The following is a 19003-nucleotide window of genomic DNA, read 5'->3' on the forward strand; positions in this document are numbered from 1 at the left end:
CACCAGTATATGAAAATATGTAAGCTTCAGGGGAGCACAGCTCCAGATGAATTTGTCCTTTTTATGTCACAAACGAAACTTTCTTTATCCAACACAAAACCTACAAATAGAGAGTATTCAAAAAATCACAAAGTTGATGCAACAATTCATCTCGTTATTTGTCACTAAAAAAAGCCTTTTAAACATTTTTGTTTTCTCTCTTCTCATTCATCTAGATAGGCTTATCATTTTTTTCTCATTTCTTACTAATGCGTTCTTTCTAAGTGTGGAAAAAACTAAAAAAAACCAAACAAAAAAGAGCAAGTGAGAGAAAGGGACAGAGAGAGAGAGAACAAACCATCATTCAGTTTCAGTGCCTCACTCAATTACAAAGCTCCATTTCTTTTATCAAGAGAAGCTGATATTAATAAACCTCTGTGTTGAAAGGCGTGGAGATTTCTTTTTTTCCTTTTTATTTCAGCCTGTGAGTTACACATACTTTTGAAAGAACTTCCAGGTTCTCTAGTTGAAAGAAGTAATCATATGCCTGAGGAGATATACAATAGGAACCGGCAATGGAGGACTTCTACTTCTTATTTGTTGAAGAAAAAAATGGTAATTACGACACCAACTTGGAAATAAGAAAAGACTTTCTTTAATTGGCAGAGTTCTGTGTATACCTTGTTGAAAAGAAACTACAGTCTAGCACAATTCTGTTTCAGTAATAAAAAGCCCTTTCAGTCTAGATCCAGAGGAACCTGGACTTCCTTCCTATTTAATACTGGGGAAAGTTTGAGATCCCAATCCTCATTTTAGCTTCTGTTCGAGATTTAGAATCATGGACTGGCTCAGAGGAAACTCAGATTTTCTTCTCAGCTTGGTCACAGACCTTTCTGTGAGATCTTAAGTCACTTCCTTATGTTGCAATCTTCTAAAAAAAAAGTCACCATGATACTTACCAAACTATTACATTACTTTGAGATTCTTGGAAAAATTATGTTAATAAAAGCAGGTAGGTAAATTAGGAAATATTTTTAATTATTTGATACAGGAAAACACTAATTACAAAGAACCCTATAACTTAGCTGACTGATAAGAAACGTCTTCTAAAACTGTCAAAATATTTCTGATATTACAAATAGCAATATTATGCTTTGGCGATTGCCAGTATGAAATATACATCACTTTCCATTCCATTCAAATTCTCCCTATGTTGACGCTTTTGGATTGGAACAGGAAATGGCTTTGAAATCTTGACATTTTCTGCAGAAATTAAAATCTATATTTTAAATTGCTAAATACTATTTCTAATTATTTCTAGGGACCATTTTTCATAGTGAAAGAGAAACCTGACAAGGCACTTGAGAATCCAGTTTCACTCTGGGCTAAAGAGAGATCGGACTGTCAGTCCCATGCTTTGCCTATCTGGTGTGGCCTGATAGCAATTAGTGTATCCTTTGGTTTAGCAAGAAATTATTCTGCTGGTCTCTGTTAGAAGGTAGGGATGGCACAGAAAAACAGTAAGTGACATTAACTTCATGTAGCGTAAAGCTTGTGTCTCACATCAAACAGTCAGAAATTTGTACCAACCTCTCTCCTCCAAAACATCTAACATACCTTGATTACTTTCATCTTTTTTTTTTCAGATTAAAAAAAATACAAGATTTTTTTTTTTCTTAGCATTTTGTCAAGTTTCTATGGGTAAAAATGCTGAGTTATACTCCTGAAGCCACATTTAATACATTTCTTCTCCTGCATGGGACAAACTGCAATATATCATTTTGGCTTCTGTCAGCTCACCTAGGCACTTTTAATTTGCTCTGAATGAATGTTTCTCAACTTCATTCCTTCAAAGGCAACCCAAGTGGCAAGCTCCTGTCCACCAACTCTCTGGAAAGACAGTATGAACAAATGCTTCCAGCTGCAATAGTCAGAAACATTATTTGCTTTACATACCCAGGAATACACTCTTGTTTGAAGACTGTGCAGGGATGGATGAATTTTATTAGCAGATGGAATGTCACAGGTGGTTTTGCATGGAAACATAATTAAATTGCATTGATTGAATTAAATGGCTGACAAAGATATGGCCTACTCATCCCACACTGAATGGGACAGATAAAATGCAGTTCCATACCCGGGCAGCAACCATTTTATACTTTTGAAAAGGGAAATTAATCTGGAGTGAACTCACTTGATGATCCCTGACTCTGAATCCTTCATCAAAATTATTCCTCCATCAGCTTGGGATGAGAAAGCAAATCATTCACAATTAGCAGCCTTACTTTTTTTTTTTTTTTTATTAACATTTATGCCAGTCACAGAGTTACTGATGCCAGAGAGGACCCCTTTCTCGTACTAGATAGAATTGACTCATACATGCTTGGGAAGATCATGCTGATCAAAAACAATTAAGGAGGAAGGAGAGTTATTAAAGCTGAAGAGAGCTATCTAATTGCGAATACTGAGTAGCATAAGCTTTACCACAGTATGAGGGAAAACACTGTAGTTGTTGCTTTGTGTTCCATCTCTGACCTCAATTTACACAAAGCAAAAACCTAAGTATAGTCTAAATAATCTGGGGATCAGGATTTCGGTGTCTGTTGCTGATGTTTGCAGAGAAGTCACTTTGCCATTTACATCTCAGATTATAGATTATTAAAATGGAATCAGTAGTAAATACCGGTAAAGGTCTAATGCAGCAAGGTTTTTGAACATCCACAACTCTGCATGATTTCAAAGTACTGGTTCATTCACAGGAAATACTCAGAAGTCAGTTTAAGGAGGCATCAAACTTTTATAGATAGATCATTTTGCATCAATTGGACCAGTAAAGTAAAATCAGATCTTTGTAGGACTGGGACTTGTTTCATTAACTGATACCCAACGAGAACCTCAAACAGAAGTCAGTATAAAAACTCTCTTAAGATCTTTATTCCTGCAATATGAACCAGTATAAAAGTTTCCTCAAAAATCACAGAACTGTGCTGTAACTACTCCAGTATCTTCAGTCAGCCAACCTGGTTTGGAAAGCCTATAAGAAGACATGCATTATAAGGTATTGGCTTCTTCCACTTCCAGATGGAAAAAATGAAAGCAGCTTTTCCTAAGAATTTCATTCCTTGGTTCCTGCTTGTGCTAAAATTCAGAAGTAGAATGTCACATTTTAGTACAAAGGGTTTAGAATTAAGTTTGCTTTCGATATTTGGAAAAAATTGAGGCTTTTTATGTTCTTTAATATTTCCTTGAGAGAGGTCAAAATGAGGGAAAGAAAAAGAGGTAGATCACGAGCAAGAGATTCACAGAACTATAAAGCTATTTAAAGCCTTAATCTGCAGGGCCATGAATTCTGCAGGAGGATTATTTCAGCTATCTTCTCTTAATTTTGCCTCAGTGAAGGAAAGGTATAAATAGATAGGACATCACAAAATAGATTGTGTGTTCTCTGTTAGTGTTTGGCTTCAGCGCATGGGTCAAAAGGTGTGTCCTTACTGTCTTTCAACTATTCATGTGCGTGATCAGTGCTTGTCCTGAAATGATGAGTAGTTATTAAAACTTAACTAGAGAGTTGTTTTTTGGCATTCTTACTTCAAAAAGTAAATTTTTCACAAAGATAACATGGAATCCTGGTGTGGAGTTTTTCATCATCAAGAAAGAGCATTACAATTGCTTTTGTGAAAGATATTGTTAAAGGATGAGCCAGTTAAAAACAGCTTGGGGTTTGTTTGCTTGTTTTTAAATAATGGTAGATTTGATTAAAAACAAAGTGTTATTTACTGGAGTTCTTCTTCCTTGGGTATATATATGTAAGGGTTTGTGGGCATACTAGCTTTTGCTACCGTATTCTTAGAAATGTTTGTTGTGTGACCTCATATAATATTTTACTGGTATGCTATTGCAGCCATTCAGAATCTCCTGGCAAACACTTACTTAAGAGCAGAAGGTTTCCATGTTTTAGTGGAAGAGAATATGACAACATTTCCTCTCCTGCAGCTGGAAGAATTTCTTCCTTTTTCCCAAGAGAAGAAACACACTCTTCAGAACAATCTTCCACTTGGCATAGCCACAAACACTGAAAGCTATCTCATGATATGCCACACAGAGCAAGTCAGTTTATTAAAAAGCTCATGGGGTGAAAGTGACTTGCTTTAGATGTGCTCTCCAAGAATATATCTACACAAGCAGTTTATTCACATTCTGAGGCAGTGTTAGCAGCCAAGAAATCTTGCTTTCACGGGTGTTTTCAAATCTACTTATATAAAAATAAAACACTGTTAGGCAGTATAAAAGATGACCTGGGAGAGAGCTCACATCATGAAACTGAACTTGCTTCTTAAGATAAGCAAACACAAAGGGGGAGGACGAAGGCTTCAGCCTTTGGCAGGGCCCCAAGGAACTACCCCTCTCGGCTGCTCTCTGCTGTGTGAGCATTCCCAGTACGGCTCAGTGCAAAGCCAAAATGGTAGAGCTGGAAATGGCTTAATCTCACCTGCTTGCCAGTGTAACAGACAGTAAGCACTCATCAAGCCATTTACAGCAGAGAGACAGAGTTCAGCAGATGCTCCAACCACCTCTTCAGTTATTAGATACTGGCTTCTAGTTGAGACCCAATAGCAAGGCATTAATGCTTACTTGATGATGCTAGTGCTAAAGTTAATCAATGCTTTGTTATCCCTGCTGAGGTGAGTGTCTGAGGGGATATACCTCTTTGATAACTCATCTGCACTGCTCCAGGGGAACCACAGTTGAAGGATGATGGATGAGGAACACTTACACAGACAGGTACTGATTTCACCTCTGTCATTGCAAGCACCAGTCTCAGCTGCAGGGGAGCAGACACCAGCAACCAAAGCTCCTCAGCATAGTAACCATAGTACTTGTCTAAGGTTCATATATGTTACTAGTTTCTACTGAGTTATTATTACTGCCTAATAAAAGCCTGCCCAACCCTCAGATTGCCTCCATGTCACAGGATTTCAATACTGAACATTCAGCCATGTATGTGAGTTGTTGCAGTGTGCAGAGTTCTCGGAAAGCCTCTATGGTAGTGACAAGTCATGCAGGAGTCTTCCAACAAAGCCAGGGGCACAGGCATGAAGATGGCTTTCTCCAGGGTAGAAAGCTAATTCCAGTTTTCAATCCCTTTCTTTTTGCAGAAAGTCCCAGATGCATGTCAAATAGCATAGCAACCGTCTTGCACAGTGCACTGCAGTCCATCAGAAGCTAAGCTGAGACTAACACCTGATCAAGGTCTGTGAGCTGGAACTCCACAGAAGCCTTCAGACCACAAGACAGAGGCTTTACCTTTGAAGTTGTCCACCTTCCCTGCTATTGTGCTGCTCATTTTGCTTGGAAATGTCTTCAAAGTTAAAACTACTAGGGGATTGTGGTATGTGGTAACACAGGAAATAGAGACAGATGTTTCTGTGAATACTGGAAATGCAGAACTGACCTGAAAATTCCAGATGCTGCTAATAATATGCCCTTCCATTGCAGGGTTTCCTCCACAGATTTCACAGCAGACCATCTGAAGCTTTGTAGGGATCATTTTCAGAAGTGGGGTGGGGGGAAGCTCTCAAATACACAACACAATCCACTCAAACCTCTTTTCCAGTCTGAACTACTATTCAGTTCAGCTATATTCACATCTGCTTTCTGATGATGATTAGAAACATTCATCAAGTGGATATTTGCTCACTCTGATGTATGGCAAGTAACATTAATTCCATATTCAGCAATAAACATGAATATTTATTATTTGCCATTTTATTACTTTAGTCATCTAATAGAGAGATAGGAACAAACCCATGTGACTTAGGTGCACAGTTGCACACTGTGTATAAAGTATGGGGAATGCTGAAAAGTAACTGAACATAAACATGTTGATACCAAAACTTTTTTGAGAGTAGTACAGTGAATTGTACCATAGGCCATTTTATTAAATATGTTCACACAGACGAAATGAAAATCAGAGCTGCTAACTATATGAATCATATTCTCTTGCGTCCACACTGGCACTGAACTGCAGATAACTGAAACAACTGGCAATACTGAAATGAAGCCATTCCATGAAAATAGTCTAGTGTGTTTTGTTTTATTGGGGCTCCTTTTAGTTGCTTACATGTAGCCTTCTAGGGATATTTCAGGCATTTAAAGGGCACATGTAGCCTTCTAGGGACATTCAAGGCACCTGCAACACTCATACAGCCAATATAACACGGCACCTGTGACAGAGCAACATGCATCTTTCCAGAACAACAGCTGAAGGCCAAGGAGGAACCTCCTGATAGCTAATGACTCTAGGACTGAACTGAGACTTGGGATAAATTGAGTTCTTTCTCTGTTGCAGTGCTGAAAATGTTTGCATTTCACTCTTGACTAGCAGTACAAAGTTGAATCAGTTGGAACTCCTTCTGGATCACATCTTACTGTCCAGTGTGTTTCTAAACATCATAAGTTGCTGTACCCAAAAATGTAGAGCTCTGTTGTACTATTTACTGTACAAACAGAAAGGATGCCCCAGCCCAGAGCATCAGGCAAGTTCATGATGACAAGGCACAACTAACATCCAGCTGGAAAGTCTGTCCATGGGTGGGGGCCCACATCAGAGAGTCCATGGCCAGGAACGGACATGACTGTGATGGGAGCTGTAGCTCAGTCAGGGGCCAAGTGCAAGAGCTTCTGCCTGAAACCAACTCCCATGGGTCAGCCCCAGCTAAAGCCTCCCTGCAGAGCTGTCTGGGAACCTCTCCCCATGTCACCAGAAGGAACAGGGGCTGCCCCAGCTGCACTGTGTCTAAGTTGGCTCTGAGCTCAGGCAAACCCCCAGGGTGGGAGAGGATGTGCTCAGGGCCCTTCCAGAACAGTTACTCACTTACAAACAGGCTACTGTTGTGAAGAATTCAGCACTTCAGCTAGACCATTTCATCTATCTACTTCCAGTCCGCTGCAAATGTGAAGTAAATTATTTTGCAAATGCAGAAGTGTAGAAGTGTGTAAGAAATCAATTAGGAAGAGTCAGCTCAGAAAAGGTAATTTGTTAAGAGATGTAACTTGATTATTCGTAATTGTTGGTGTCTTTCCTAAAGAATTTGACTTTCAGAGGGTAAACCACCTTCTAGTGTCTCATTGCCTTCTAATGAGGAAGACAGGGAGAAGGGGGTATCATTTAACTTTCCAGATTTATTGCCTAATTTTCTGTGTGTTTTGTAATATTCAGATTCAACTCAATTCCCCAGGACAATGAAATGCCAACAGATTGATTTTATTTCATCAAAATCTACTATTGGAAATGACCTCTGCAGAAGTACATCCTTTTTGGAAAACAATTAAAAATTAGCTGGGTATGTTTTATATTTTTCCAGTTTTTCATGCATTGACTATTACAGTTTCAGGCTACAGACTGGATAAAAGTTAGTCTAGCAGTCTGATCCCGTGTGAAAGAATATTTCATCTAAAACTGGGAAAAAAACCCCAACTAAATAAATTGATTTATTTGAAAAAATGTCTCTAGTCCTGGAGAAAAGTGATTAAATTATTTGATGAAATTGTTTCTCAAAAATGTGGCTCAAACCAGTATTGAATGAGTGTCTTTCAGAATCACAACTTGTATTTTCACCTTTATCCAAAATAAATGTCACAAACTTCCCAAATCCATTATTATGCTGAGCTCTCTATAATAATGGTGTGGTTTAGTCTGTGACACATGTTGGCCTTTGTAGTTGCTTGCTGTTTAGGGTTTTTTCTTTTTATTAATTTTAGTAACTATTTTGATAAATGCTATGAATTAGTAGGTTCAACGATCCCAGAAGTCAGAGGTTTCTGATTTTTATGTTATTTCTGTCGCTGACTTGTTTTGAGACTGAAGTCCTCAGTGTTTCAATGCCTTCCATTTCACTCCTCTAAAATAAGACTGAATTGTTTTAAATCTATAGTGATGAAATAATGAATGCTTACATAGGGATTTGAGAATATAAAGTGCTCTATAAATAACAAGCATTATTATTACCAGTCTATAATAGAAGAATACAGTCCTGGAAGGAAAGCAACAACAAATTCAAAGCTGAGGGATTAAAACTAATGATTTCAGTGAAAAGAGCAAATTTAGCCTGAGACTTGTGTGTTGTATAAACATATTTTTACAGACCTCAGACCAATTTAAAATGTTTCCGTGTCACGTGAATCCCAACAAAAGTATAACTATTTTGTGCTTTAAAAATAAGCAACAAAAAGGTCTCAAAGCTTTTGCAGGTCACAACTACACTATAATACTAATCTAGTCCCTGGGAAATTATATGGGGTTCTAAACAAAGCTTCTATTTCATTTTATTGGGTGGAGAAATTCAGAACATAAACCTCGAGCTCTAAGGAAAAGAAGGAGATGATGTTTGTATTTGGATGTCTAGTTAGAGCTTTGCACAAGACATCTTGGGTATTTACCAGGATAGGGCTTACTGCACTGTAATCTCCCAGCTAACGTTGCCTAATATAGCATACATTTGCAGGTGCATGCAGAGTGGAATAACAGCTCCCTCCCCACCATATTCTAAGTCACAGGTGTAGGATACATGTATCCTGGTACAGTATGGTAGTCCATACTTGACCTGCGGTATCTGTGATGCTTAACAACGCTGTGATCATGGCCAAGCATTCAGGAGATCAAAGTCTGATTTGCTGTCTGACTTTAAGCAGATCTTTCTCTTTCTCTGTGTCTCTTTCTTCCTCAGATCCTTCTTCTGGAGCAGGTAATGTCATTATTTTATGTACTTGTGCTTTTCCATACAAAAGGGCCCCAAATTCAGTCTATTGTGACCTCCGCAATAGTTGTAAGGCCAGAAAAATATTATTTTGTTCCAATCATATTTTATTATTATATCTTTATTTTTATTGAGGTTGACTTGAGACATGGAGAAAGGGCTTAAGAGCTTAAATCCAACAGGGTTGCTGATATTTAAGCAGCAAAATCTAGAGCTGTGATCCCATTTCTCCACTCGTCTGCCATCGAAGTCAGGAAGCACAAACTCATGAAGCATTATCTGAAAGCCTTATAAACCTGGAGTTCTGTTGCTATAGATGTCCAAAACTGATCTAGCCTGAGCAATTTTGCATAGGGCAGCCCTGTATTTGTTATTTTCAGGACACAGTGTTGGGGGAAGGAGTTGTTTCCATTGTTGTTAGAATCCTGTGCAAATTAAGTTTTTCTAATGATGCCTATTATTTTTAATTCCCTGCTAGAACACTCAGTAAAAAACAGGCAGATGTCTTGGACTTACAGCAGTGCCCTGAGCAAATGAAGTGTCCTGACTCTAGAAGCAGGGAGTGTGTTGGGTATGGGATTTCTGGGGCAGGAGGAGGATGGCTTTTTTTGGAAACAAGGAGGGGTAAAGTACATGAGTATAGGCATGCAGTGGTGCTCTTCCTAGCTCTTTGCCGTAACACATTATTACATTTAATTTTATTTAGCTGTGGGAAGAAAATCCAGTTCTAGGGTGTCAGGGGTTGTAATCTGGAGAATTATTCTCAACTCAGGAAAAAGCGTGGAGGTTCTAGGTCAGAAAGAGAGGAAAGCTCGTGAGGGAGTTGTGGAGTACCTTAGCTGGAAGTTTGAAAGTGGGCGAATGACTCTGATGGCATCCTGTGAATAGCACTCATGGTAGGAGGGTTTAATAGATTAATATACCTGCACCCTTTCTTCACTTGCTCATCACTTACTTGGATGTTCTTTGGGGAGTGGGTATGTGAACATGAGTTTTCTATAGGCTTAACATCTTTCAGGATAGATCTGAACCTAGTCACTTCCTGGGCTGAGAAGAAAAGTCTTTTCATATGAAAGAATTATTGTAGGAACATACTGCTATTGAGGAAGGTTAGGATTTCTATCTCAAAGTCCTTAAAACCTTCTAGAGAAGCAGGATTTCACACACATTTGAGTATTTCCTGCTGGCTAACCTGGGATTGTTTCCATGATGTCCTCATTTGGCTGGATTTTATCATAATGTACCCGTACACAGCCTAAGTGAGCAATAAGATTTTAAGATTCCATTTCTGAGGTCCAGAACATAAGCACATTGAGGCAGGGTCTTGACAGTTCCAGGGGCTGAATTGCATGTGCATCTCCAAAATCCTGTTGCAGCCTTACACACCAGACATCTTCCCTCTCATAGACACTTTTGCAGTATAAACAGTAATAACATGAGAGAAAAATACATTTTTAACAACTTATGTGTTACTAATCCACATTATAAGCAATGTAGATAAGGGTATTATTAAAAAAAAAAAAAAAAGGCATGCTTTTTAATCTTATAGAGTACTGTTATACTATAGAGAGCAGAAATAGTAACCTAAATGAGAACTGGTTGGAAATTTCCAGCAAGCATTGAAATTTTTTCACTTCACATTGTATAATTGTCTTCTGAAACAAAGGCTTGAACTGTGACTCTCCATGATTCCTGGTACTATAATCAGTAGGATATATAGGCAATTTTGCACCCTTCTTTTCTTACTTTTTTGGGCCCAATTAATTAATATTTATACAAAATGGAACAACTCTAGCAGATGAGATTGAAAAAAACTGTTTCATAATAACAAATGTGTTTGAAGGTAATGTGTTCAGCTTGTTTATGTGGAAACGAGGATCAAATCCTTGTTCAACACCAGGCATAAGAGAGCTAGAATTTGTGCTAAACTAAGTGGTATAATCACTGTTAACCATTCTGCAGCATGGCTCTGTCAGTTAAGACTTTTTTTTCCATGAAACCTAGGCTGTAATTAATGGTACAGTAAATCCAGATTTTAACCTTCCTAATGCCAGATTAAAGTGAACCTGAATAAAGTGTCATCTAACCTCCTATAGCCGTTGCAAAATCAGCATAAAATCCCGATCCTGGCTGATTTGAAACCAATGCAGTTGTCTGCCTACACTTGATCCAGGCACATCACATTTTTTCAGTTAAATGATGCAGCAAAACACAGATACAGTATTTAGTGATCACTAATATACAAGCTATAATGAAATTTTCAAATCTCAGAAATGCCAATGGGATGGTAAAAGGACTAGCCAACCATTCTCAGAGTGTGCTGAAATGTTGAGACCCTCAAGAAAACTGAAGATTGCCCTTACATTGTTGGTTATCCTTACGGTATCAGCAGGATAACTGACAATTCAGACTGTATTCTTCCAACAATATAGTGCTTTCTATCCCCTGTGCTAAAGCACTATGGCATATGATTCTTTTTGATAAAGATTGGGTTAAAATTGGTTTGTTATTTACATTGTACCAACAGTGTTGGTGAGCATGTTGCATTCAATAATGTCTTTTTCTGAAGGTTGTCTCAAAGTTTCACATACATCTTATTCTAACCAGTTTTGTCAATGAGTGCTGGACATGAAATGAAATGTCCAGGTTCTTGAAAATATTATCTCAGCAAAATGTACTTCTTGGCAAAGATAACTTGGACATCATCAATGGGCATATAATGGACAGCAGAGGTGTTTCTACATCATTATGGTATGTGGTGCCTTTGAATGTATAATAAAAAAAAAAAAAAAAGAGAGAGAGAAAAGTTAAGGAGGTCTATAATGCCTGGAAGTCATTTATTTCATCTCTCACTTGACCTGCCAAAAAGTATCTTAAATATCATTAAATATATTTTAAAACTCACAAAATGCAGAGATTTTTGCTGCTACAGATTTAAAAAGACCAAAATCCAGTACACTAACTTACCCATGTCAGGCAAAATTAAGTTTTCAGTTAATAAGAGGGACATTTTCAAGCCTTATCCTGAATTGTCACCTTTGTCAGATCTGTAAAGACCATAAGAAAAATCTCCAAACTGAAGAAAGACCTTTGCACACAGTCCCACTCTGCGTTTCTTCCAGCAAGTGAGAAGGCTTAAAAGACCTGTTGAATCAAGCTCAGAGTCATGATAAGGAAAGAAAAAATGATTAAAGATCAAAAAGAATGAAATATGTTCCTTATTAAGAAACCCGAGGACTAGCTATTGCTGCTGTTGAATCTAGTGTTCCTGACAATAGCAGCTACAGTACCTAAAGAAACAGAATTGCGCTTTTTGTGCAGCTAAATAATTTGAAAGAAAGAAAATGAGTACTTCCACTAATCTTCTACCTCAGAAATACTTCCAAAATATTATATATGATGCCAATAATCTCCTCAACCAGCAGGAATTCAAAGGCTGAATATCTGTAACCTTTACCTTTGAATCTTTTAATTATACTTTTACCTCTAGCTATTTATCAGATCTACGCATTCCCTGATACAGACTAACACTCCTGGAAGTTTGCAGGGCCACTTTGAGAAAAGTACATTTTGTGGCTCTTAGAGAGGTCTATCTGTCTTGGTTTATTTCACAAGCCTATCCCACAGCAAGTGTTCTTGTTGGTTTAGTAATTCTAACAATAAGAAAAGAGGCATCTCCAAGCTTTAGACAGAATGAATCATATTGTGCCTTCTCTATAAAAAGCCCCAAAACTTTGCAATACTAAAGAAATGTCGAGCCCAGAAAGTTGCTGACACTTCTCTCAAGCATGTTAAGTATCAAGCCTTGCATCAGACCAAGGATTGTTTCCTGACTCTCCTCCTGATGGAACAGTAAAAAAAAAAAATATTTGAGACCAGATGCAATACCTTCTAGCTCAGAATGTGTAACTTCCTCTGTGCAAAGATGTCTTGACATAGACTACAGCATGTAGAGGATTAATGGCAAATAATTTACTGTGTGTAACTCTCGAACTCTAATCCTTCATTCTTGACAGCACAGCTCACAGGAGCAGCCCTTCTTTTGGTTCCTAACACTCCCTGGTAGCTCTCCACAGCTGTATATGTGAACTGGAAAGCAGTACTTTTCTGCTCTTCTACTATTCTCTCTCCTTCCTGTCCTCTCAGAATCAGAATGGCACCCCTGCTTGCATCTTCGCTCTGCCTGAAACTACCCCATCAGTGGCAATGCTCATCCATGCCTTTGCTCCACTCATCTTTCTGTCCCTACTCATGTATTTCTTCCATCAGTGAATGTATGAATGTGGGAAGGTGTTTCCTTGCTCCTTCCATCCCTGCTGTCCTACACCTATGATCCTCCAGTTCCTCCTCCATCTATGTAATGACAGTAGGAAAGAAATGGAGGAGGTCATTGAGGAGCAGCTGCTTTCCCCCTCCTTCCCACATGTCAGGGAAAGAAGTATTCACATTAACTCTGTGGATGCATTTTTGTTCCAAATTCCTGGTCTCCAGTTTTTCCATCTTCCACTGTGCTGCACGGATTATTGCCATGATCAAGGGCTCTGTGCAGTTCTCTTGCCCTCCTTCTGCATCCAAATGTATGCAGGGGTTTGGATAATCTCAGCCTTATTTTAATTTCCACCATTGATTCTTACTGTTTGGAATCTCACTTCAGCTACCTGGAACATGGCATGACTGAGATGGATAATAAATAGGAATGGAAGTGAGTAGGAGGAGATGAAGGTCAGAAGTACACCCTCACCTTGCTCTGCCACTCAGTGCCTCTGCCAACACCTTATGTGCTCCTGACCTGCTCAAGCTGTCCAACCTGAACTCCTGGTCTGCTTCACAGGTCCTTGCTCATGGGCTGTGCTCAGCAGGGCCACAGAGAAGCATTAGGGAAGTTGGAGTTTGACAGACCCTGTATGTGGTAATGCCATGAAGTCAAAAACCCCACAAACTAAGACTGACAGAGACTAACTTTTTATTAAATCCCATGGAGAATACACATGCAGCTGTGAAATCTGCTGTGTGGATGCCAAGCCTAAGCTGCTTCACAGGAAGTTTTGCTGCAGATGGTAAGACATGGTGGGACGATGCCTGGCAGGTGCAGACCACCAGCATGCAGCAGGCTGAACCCGATGCTGGAAAGCAGAACTGTGCTCAGGAGCGCTGGCCTGAACCTTCAGACTTCCTGGTGGCAGGCAGAGCCCCGTGGGCCCATCCTCTCTGCGCAGGGCTGCATAGGGCCACCCAGAGATGGTTTACACAAACCACAGGGCACTGACCAGGTCTGGTGCCCAGGGCACACAGGTGCCTCAGCCCTGGGAATGGAGGAGGGATGCTGGAGGCCCTGGTCACATGGGCAGTGCAGGGTAGCTGCTGCGGTGGGGAAGGCTGGAAGCTGGTGACTCCTGAGGAGGCTGGTTATACTGGAACAAAAATTCCCCAGAAATGTTGTAGACTTTCTGACCTTGGAGATGTTTAAGATTTAACTGGACAAGGCCTTGATTTATTAGATGTGTTTTGAGCAGGGAATTGGACTAGGAGACCTCCAGAGGCCCCTTCCAACCTAAATTATTCTGTGTTTCTGTACAGAAGGATATATTAATTTTCTAAACCTTTCCATACTAGTGATGAAAGGCATCTTGGGAATTTTCTGTATGAAAGGAGTAATATAAATTTAATGGATTATTATTATTGTAATCATTATTATTATTGCCAGTATTAATCTTGTATGAGAGGAAACCTCCGGTAAATACATGGATAGAAGAACAGGGAGTCCATTTGCCATGCAGAAACCTCATGCAAATGCAAACCTGTGTGCGGCAGCATAAAGAAAAATAATTATTGCAAAAATAACAATCTGACAGTAACATGCTGCTGCCAAACTGCCATCTCTCTCCCTGAATTAATCTTTCATTTCATCTCTGGATTTACCATAGCTGTTGTGTTGGGAATACACTTATGATTGAATTGAGATCCTTTTACTCTCATTCCTCGTGCTACAACATAATAAACAATTTTATTGCCCAAGTTTCCTCAGTGTGTATATTACTAGGAATCACAGAATTTGTCTTATAGCTGACTGCAGGAAATCAATAAGAAGAAACATCTTTTAAAAGTACAGGGGCCTGGAGGGTTTTCACACAACCAACCAATGAATATATTAAGTGCTGTCACAATAAATAAATAAATAAATAAGATCCATGAATATGTGCCAGTTTCTGGTGCCTTAGAAATGAAAATTACTGCATTTTTACTTTTATGTTCTCTCCAAATATTTTCCTAGAATAACTCAACTCTTACTGCATTAAAAAAGCTTTGATTAGCTACTGATGCTGACTGATAGGAAGAATTTTTTGAATCAAACAGAAATAGGAGCTTGGAACTACTCTGGAAAACAGCATGCTTTTAATATCAAGAAAAAACTTCCTCTAACCCAGCTTTTGAAAGAATCTAAAGCATTGTCCTAGGATTTTACCCATTAATTATAGGGTATTTTGAAACACAGAGTCAGATCTTTGTACTCTCCAAATTCCTCTAGAAGGTGTTAAAAATTTTACTGCATGAGTGGGACGCTGTGGCAGCTGGACTTCTTGGTTTTCTTCACCATTAAGTTTATTAGTATGTTCATTTTTCCCAAAATTATTCCCAAAAAATTCCCAAAAGACTGCCAAGAAATTGCAGTATCCTCCTTTATCCTACTTATCATGTTTATTCAATGTATGACAGTTCTTTCAATTTACTAGCCAAAATGACTACTCCTTTCCTCCTTTTCCCTCCCTTCTGCTCCTCAGAATTGGTTTTGGCATGTTTGTACAGTTTAGAAATGAAATTCTGGCTTTTGTTTTTGTTTTGTGTTACACATTTAGTACTCTGAATGAAATAATCATTTTAAAGACTCATGAAAATCAAAATGCTTTCTTTAGAAAATGTCAGAATGTGTATTGCCTGGAAGTCAGGTGCTTAGAAATGACGAGAGAGAAGTACTTGTGCGTCTCCTAAAAATTGTCTGTTTGTGTCTTTGAAAGCAAGTAAGAGAGAGAAGAGAGACATGACTTGATTTGGTCTCTGTGGCTTGTGAATTAAATCTGACTGGCTGAGATTTCCAGTAAAATTTAATCATGGAAGGGAGTTTTGATGTAGATTCAGTAGGTGAAATTATGTCTAGTATGAAATTAAGCCAGAAGCCGTAAAAAGTTACTGTCCCTGGACCATATTTGCTGTCCCGGCACTGCCTCCTTGACAGATCTGCCTGCCCCTGCAGAAGCATGGTGCTGCAGTGCCAGAGATGATCCTGTGAATGAACCTTAACCAGCTGCAGTATTGTTTAACAATGATAACAGGTCTGTGCTAATCCAGCACATTGGGACTGAAGGCAGGGTAAGGAGTGCTTTCATCAGCTGCTCATTTGAAATATCTTGGGAGAAGCAGGGTTAGACTGGCATAGAGAAAACAAGTGTTGGGCAGCTTTCTTCTCCATTGGCTGTGGATTGGAAGTCTGCTTACACCCAAATCACTGTTATTATGCTTGCAGCTTTTTGGTTTTTTTTTTTTTTGTGAGTTTATCACAGGTTTTTTTTTATTTGTAATCAGGTACAGTTCCTCCATGAGTGATTGATGTCAGCAACTTGCCAATGGGTTGCTTACAAAAGGAAGGACCTTTGTTTTTCTATATTTACTGCTCTAGTCAGGTATCTGTTCAGTTCTGTCATACAGTTTATTTCTGTTTCCTTTTTTAAAATCTGAGTTTTCGGAGAAATCTTTCTGTCAATCTTCAAAGTGAATTTCTCATTATCTTAGAAAAAAATGATCCTATTAAATGAACTCCAGCTTGGGTGTGGACCCCAAGACTAAGCATTTTGCTTATTCAGCTTCAAAAATCTCCCTCTAGTCCTTAAATGTGGATTATTTTCCTGTGAACACACTTAGTTATCATGATATTCTCATTCGGCTATTTGATTGGAAGAGCTCAATGGCAAATTCAAACACATGCATGCCCACAACATAGATTATAACATGTCATAGACATGTTATTTCACACACATATTGCCTCTCTTACCAGATTTCTCCTTGAGAAAAAAAAATACATGGCAGTTCCCCACATTGTAATAAAACTTCTCCTAACTGAAACCATTCGCAAAGGGAGACTAAAGATAACATCTATAAAGATTTTGATGTAAAATAAGTGTTTGTCTGAAAAGCACTTTATTTAGATAGGTTGGAGGCTGGGGAGAGAAAAAATAAAAAAGAATTAGAGCATAAGTGAACAGCAAGCAGCAACAGAAAGGCCATTTAAATGAATGGTACAGCACCTTTTCTTCCTCTGTCTCTTCTGTAATGTGAATGGTTTGTCTTATGTATGTTGGGAACATTCTACTCTTTCCCTGCTGTTAATTACTGCACTAATACACTTAAAATGTTTAGAGGGGAGGATGAGGAAGATGTTTGAAATTATTTCCAAGAAGGTCTTTCAATTCAGATGCTCGGTCCTCTTGCCAAGCTCCACCTCTCCTGTTCACTCTTTCTTACTCTCCTCAATGTGTGTCTTTGCTGAGCATGCAGAAGGAAAAAAAGCTGTGGATTTATAGCACACTTAATTCTCAAGCAAGTGGGGATCAATATTCAGGACACAAGGCCTGCCCTACCCTGATAACCGTAGACCTCCTATCTATCACTGGACACCTCAGGGAAACTCGCAAATCACAAATCATTTGATTATCCCCTCCTGGATTCTTCCCCATTCCTTGTTTAGGCTTAGCTGAATGCACAATGTGACTCTTCCTTTGCTGTACTACTTCTTAGGTCTTAATGAGAAATGAGGAGAAAAAAAGGACAAAGGAGACTGTTTCTTCCTTCAGTGAGTCTGGTAACACTTCACTGTGCTTCAGGAAGTCTCAGTGGTTGGTTTGTTACTTGTCTGTACCTCTTTGCAGAAGGCCAATATTTTCAGCCATGACTGGCGTAAAACTGGTTAGTATGCCCTAATGATCCAGGAGGTGGATTAATGTGTCCAAACTGTCTTTTGGTTCCAAAGGCAAATTCCCAGTGTGGTCCAACAGCCATTACTGGAACTTGAGGCTGTAGCTGCAGACCTAAGGGCAATACTGGGAGACAGAAACAAAGCCTCCTGCTCCAGGTGGGGGTGCAAAAGAACTTCCAAAGGAGGAAATGGGCTCCACAATTGTCATGTTTTAGCCCCAGCTGGCAACTAAGCACCACACAGCTGCTCGCTCACTCCTCCCCAGTGGGATGGGGGAAAGAATCAGAAGGGTAAAAGTGAGAAAACTCATGGGCTGAGATAAAGACAGTTTATTAGGTAAAGCAAAAGCCATGCATGCAAGCAAAGCAAGTCAAGGAATTCATTCACTACTTCCCATTGGCAGACAGGTGTTCAGCCATCTCCAGGAAAGCAGGGCTCCATCACGCATAATGGTTACTTGGGAAGACAAATGCCATTGCTCCAAATGTGCCCCCCTTCCTTCTTCTTCCACCAGCTTTATATGCTGAGCATGATGTCATATGGTATGGAATATCCCTTTGGTCAGTTAGCTGTGTCCCCTCCCAGCTTCCTGTGCGCCCCCAGCCTGAGATCTCTTTCCATACCCTTGAGGAAGCAGCTGTCAGGAAAGAATTCTTGGTGCAGCCCATTCTTTCTTTTTTGGCCCTTTGCAGCCCCACCTCCACCTGGAGCTGTAGACTTTTGTCTCTCTGCTCACTGCTCCCTAGACAGTTTTTATGACTTTCAGGAACTAGTCTCACTCATCCTTTCTAACTATTCTCTTGATTTTATTGAGCATTTGTCCAACACGTTTCTTTGTTCTGTTCCTCAGATGGGTATCAAGTGTATCAGAGTGTAACAATTACCTAAGAGCCCACATCTGTTCTGCAGTCTTACTCCTTAATGTGGTTACCCATCTGTTCTGTATCTATTGTATCATGCATTCTCCTGATGGATACCATTTATCAATGATGCATTTATTTCATGCATTATCTTTGTCCTTCTATCAAGCATGTATGCAAACTGTGGCCATGAACATCATTCTATTTGGTTAAAGTGAAATGGCTTTTAGAGCAATTTTTGATGTTTTCTTTTTCTCCATACAATCCCACAGGTGTCTTATGTAATCACGTTATTTTACTGTAAGACTGCAACTACTTTACTCATTACTTCATTATCTGGCCACTCAATATTACTTCAGTTACATAGCTACAATAGTCATACTTTATATTTTCCTAGTCTTCTTAGCACCATGTCAGTCATGTCTTGTTCTTGAGCATTGTTC

The sequence above is a fragment of the Nipponia nippon genome, unplaced genomic scaffold (assembly GCF_047370975.1).
Source record: "Nipponia nippon isolate SJK-2023a ecotype South Korea unplaced genomic scaffold, ASM4737097v1 scaffold_11, whole genome shotgun sequence".
In the NCBI taxonomy this organism is placed as follows: domain Eukaryota; kingdom Metazoa; phylum Chordata; class Aves; order Pelecaniformes; family Threskiornithidae; genus Nipponia; species Nipponia nippon.